This window comes from Cyanistes caeruleus, unplaced genomic scaffold (assembly GCF_971803275.1).
Source record: "Cyanistes caeruleus unplaced genomic scaffold, bCyaCae1.hap1.1 HAP1_SCAFFOLD_69, whole genome shotgun sequence".
Taxonomy (NCBI): domain Eukaryota; kingdom Metazoa; phylum Chordata; class Aves; order Passeriformes; family Paridae; genus Cyanistes; species Cyanistes caeruleus.
In genome coordinates this window covers 2,242,501-2,247,500 of record NW_028255886.1, presented here as the reverse complement: position 1 = coordinate 2,247,500, position 5,000 = coordinate 2,242,501, and positions in this window count along the sequence as shown.

The following is a 5,000-nucleotide window of genomic DNA, read 5'->3' as shown; positions in this document are numbered from 1 at the left end:
GTGGGGTGGTAAAGCCTCGAACGAAGCTCGAGCAACGGTTAGACAGAGGCGCCCCCGGCCGACGTCTGCCCCCGGCTGCCGGGCCCACACCGTGGCCCACCGAGACCGCCAGCCGAAAAACAAAAAAAAAAAACTGCACCCCGCCGAGGGGGGCCCCCCGGCTTAAGGCCGAGCACATAAGGGACGAGGCGCCGCCGCCTCGCCCGCCAGCCACCGGCATTCGCTTCCCCGCCCCAGGGCTGGGGCGGGGGGGAGGGAGGCGGGACTGGACCGGAATCGGCAGCAGCACGACCAGAGCGGGGGGGACCCGCCTGCGGCTTCTCTGCCTCCTCCACGCCCTTCCCTTCTCGCCTCGGCCGCCCGCGCGGCAACACTCTCTCTGGGCAAGCAGCACACGCTTCCTCGGCATCACGACAAGCTGGCCCCCCCCACCATCGGCACGATGGGTAGCACGGGGGAAGCGGGACGAGCCCCGCGACTCGGTCCCGCCGAGGCGGCAACACACTCCCTTCTCTCTCTGGGCAAGCAGCGGCAACGACGCCTCCTCGGCCTGGCAAAACAAAGCTGCCCCACCGGCACGATGGGTAGCACGGGAAGCGGGACGAGCCCCGCGACTCGGTCCCGCCGAGGCGGCAACACACTCCCTTCTCTCTCTGGGCAAGCAGCGGCAACGACGCCTCCTCGGCCTGGCAAACAAAGCTGCCCCACCGGCACGATGGGTAGCACGGGAAGCGGGACGAGCCCCGCGACTCGGTCCCGCCGAGGCGGCACACTCTCGGTTTCTCTCTCGGGCCTCCCTTGCCGGCGGCTCTCCCCTTCGTTTCTCTCTGAGCTCAGCGCCGGCGACCGGCCGGGCGGCCGGCCCGTAGCTTCGCCTCCGGAGGACACAGGCACGGTAGCAGCCTGGGGGAGACGACCCGTTACCTCGCTCCCATAATACGGAGATACGTGTCCGAGGCCGCCGATGCCTGCAAGTGACCGTAGCGTACGTGACCGGGGCAAAGCGGCGGCGCTAGCCGCCTCCTAGCATGACGTAACTGGAGGCAGCTGAAAACAGCGACCCCTTGGTGAACTTCCAGAGCCGGCGCGGACACCAGGTCTACCTCGACCGCGGACACCACGTCTACCCCGACCGCGGACAGCAGGTCTACCCCGGCCTGGGACAACACGTCTACCCCGACCGCGGACAGCAGGTCTACCCCGACCGGGGGACAACACGTCTACCCCGACCGCGGACAGCAGGTCTACCCCGACGGGGGGACACCACGTCTACCCCGACCGCGGACAGCAGGTCTACCCCGGCCTGGGACAACACGTCTACCCCGACCGCGGACAGCAGGTCTACCCCGACCGGGGGGACAACACGTCTACCCCGACCGCGGACAGCAGGTCTACCCCGGCCTGGGACAACACGTCTACCCCGACCGCGGACAGCAGGTCTACCCCGACCGGGGGACACCACGTCTACCCCGACCGCGGACAGCAGGTCTACCCCGACCGGGGGACACCACGTCTACCCCGACCGCGGACAGCAGGTCTACCCCGACCGGGGGACACCACGTCTACCCCGACCGCGGACAGCAGGTCTACCCCGGCCTGGGACAACACGTCTACCCCGACCGCGGACAGCAGGTCTACCCCGGCCTGGGACAACACGTCTACCCCGACCGCGGACAGCAGGTCTACCCCGACCGGGGGACACCACGTCTACCCCGACCTGGGACAGCAGGTCTACCCCGGCCTGGGACAACACGTCTACCCCGACCTGGGACAGCAGGTCTACCCCGACCGCGGGACACCAGGTCTACCCCGACCGCGGACAGGAGGTCTACCCCGGCCTGGGACAACACGTCTACCCCGACCTGGGACAGCAGGGCTGCCCCGACCACGGGCAGCAGGTCTTCCCCGTCCGGGAGACAAGGGTACCCCGCTGAAATTTGCCTCGTGTCCCGCCACCGGGCCAGGCCTGTCAGGCGGCCCCGGCCCTGGGTGGACCCAACCTCCCGGGGCCGCCCGCCACCGGGGTAGTCCTGTCGGCCGCCTCCGCGCCGGCCGCCCCCTGCGGCTTCTGACGCCGTGCCCGGCGGCGGCGGTGGCGGCGGCGGCGGCGGCCTGCCCCGGAGGCGGGAGACCGACCTGTGCGCCCCTCGGCCGTCGGGTAGCTTCGGCGGCCCCGTCCCTCCCGATATTGCCGCTCCCTAGACCGAGGCGTATTTTTGACCGTTGCTTTATTTTGCTTTTTTTCACGCACGCAGGCACGCAGGCACACGCCCTCACCCACGGCCACACGCGCACCCACCCCTTCCCTTCTTCTTTCGTCTTTTTCCCGAAAGGACGGCTCTCGCGTCGGGGCGGAACACCAACGCTTCGCCGGGATCCGAAATTCTCGGCCCATCCCATTTCCGTTCCTGCGTGCGCGGCCGGACGCCTCCCAGCCGAGCCGACGGGCGGCTCGCGGCCCGCGCCCGGCCTGCCGACGCGCTCGACCGGCCGCGGGGCGTCCCCGCCACGCCTGCGGGGAGCAGAAGCGGCACCGGCCAGCCGGCGGGACCTGGGGGCGGACAGCGGGGGAAAGGAAGCGGGCGGGAGGGTGCGGTGGGACGCGGCGGGAAGAAAGACGCCGGCCCCCGGCGTGACTCGACTCGAATCGCCGGCAGAAGCGGCGAGCGGGCGGGCGGGCGGCCGGCTCTTCGGCGGTCCGCGGAGGTCTTTGGCCCCGGGCCCGCCTCCGGGGGCTCGCCGCCGAGGCGTGCGGGGCCCGGCACGGAACCGCCGCTCCCGCGGCGGCGCCTTTCCGGGCTTTTCCCCGCCCCCTGCTGGGCGGGCGATGCCGGCCCGGCGGCCCCGCCCTCCGACGTCACCCTGCCTCGGCACCTCCTTCCGGGCTTGCCCCGCCCGCCCCCCTGCTGGGCGACGGTTCGGGCCGCCGCCGTCGGCCCCTCCCCGCCCACGCCCCGGGCGGCTCCTCCTCAAGCGGCCGGCCGCTCGGCACCGCGACAACGCCTGCGGGGGCTGAGGAGCGGGCCGACGGGGCCGCCGGCGGCCTGAGCCTCGGCGCCCTCCCTTTCCGAGGAAGCTTTCTCGCCGGCGCTCTCTCGGAGGCTTTCGCGCCCACGGCGGCTTCCTTCCCGCTCGGCCCCCGGCCGGCCCCGCCGAAACCTGCAGGCGGACGGCGGCCCCGCCGATCGAGCCAGGCGGGCAGAAACCGAGGCGGCGGCGGGGCCGCCGTCTGCTCGCGCCCGGACGGGGGAGGGAGCGCCGCCGGCTTCTGAGGGCTCCCTCCTTTCCTCTCGGGGAGACACGAAGGCGGCGACGCGCTCAGGCCGAGAGGGGCGGGCCGCTCGACGCGTCCCGCGGCGGCCCGCCGGCCGACAGCGGCTCTCCCCCGGCGGCCGGCCGACGGCAGGTCTACCCCGGCGGCCGGCCGACGGCAGGTCTACCCCGGCGGCCGGCCGACGGCAGGTCTACCCCGGCGGCCGGCCGACGGCAGGTCTACCCCGGGTGCCGGACGACAGAAGGTCTACCCCGGCGGCCGACCGACGGCAGGTCTACCCCGCGGCCGGCCGACAGCAGGTCTACCCGGGCGGCCGGCCGACAGCAGGTCTACCCCGGGTGCCGGCAGACAGCAGGTCTACCCCGGGTGCCGGCAGACAGCAGGTCTACCCCGGCCGCCGGCCGACAGCAGGTCTACCCCGCGGCCGGCCGACAGCAGGTCTACCCCGCGGCCGGCCGACAGCAGGTCTACCCGGCTGCCGGCCGACAGCAGGTCTACCCAGGGTGCCGGCCGACAGCAGGTCTACCCCGCGGCCGGCCGACAGCAGGTCTACCCCGCGGCCGGCCGACAGCAGGTCTACCCCGGGTGCCGGCCGACAGCAGGTCTACCCCGCGGCCGGCCGACAGCAGGTCTACCCGGCTGCCGGCCGACAGCAGGTCTACCCCGCGGCCGGCCGACAGCAGGTCTACCCCGCGGCCGGCCGACAGCAGGTCTACCCGGGTGCCGGACGACAGCAGGTCTACCCCGCGGCCGGCCGACAGCAGGTCTACCCGGGTGCCGGCCGACAGCAGGTCTACCCCGCGGCCGGCCGACAGAAGGTCTACCCCGGCGGCCAACCGACAGCAGGTCTACCCAGGGTGCCGGCCGACAGCAGGTCTACCCCGGCGGCCGGCCGACAGCAGGTCTACCCCGCGGCCGGCCGACAGCAGGTCTACCCCGGCGGCCGGCCGACAGCAGGTCTACCCCGCGGCCGGCCGACAGCTGGTCTACCCAGGGTGCCGGCCGACAGCAGGTCTACCCCGCGGCCGGCCGACAGCAGGTCTACCCCGCGGCCGGCCGACAGCAGGTCTACCCCGCGGCCGGCCGACAGCAGGTCTACCCAGGGTGCCGGCCGACAGCAGGTCTACCCCGCGGCGGCCGGCCGACAGCAGGTCTACCCAGCGGCGGCCGGCCGACCGCAGGTCTACCCAGCGGCCGCCGGACGACAGCAGGTCTACCCCGCGGCCGGCCGACAGAAGGTCTACCCCGCGGCCGGCCGACAGCAGGTCTACCCCGGCCGCCGGCCGACAGCAGGTCTACCCCGCGGCCGGCCGACAGCTGGTCTACCCAGGGTGCCGGCCGACAGCAGGTCTACCCCGCGGCCGGCCGACAGCAGGTCTACCCGGGTGCCGGCCGACAGCAGGTCTACCCCGCGGCCGGCCGACAGCAGGTCTACCCAGGGTGCCGGCCGACAGCAGGTCTACCCCGCGGCGGCCGGCAGACAGCAGGTCTACCCCAGCGGCCGCCGGACGACAGCAGGTCTACCCCGCGGCCGGCAGACAGAAGGTCTACCCCGGCGGCCAACCGACAGCAGGTCTACCCAGGGTGCCGGCCGACAGCAGGTCTACCCCGGCGGCCGGCCGACAGCAGGTCTACCCCGCGGCCGGCCGACAGCAGGTCTACCCCGGCGGCCGGCCGACAGCAGGTCTACCCGGGTGCCGGCCGACAGCAGGTCTACCCCGCGGCC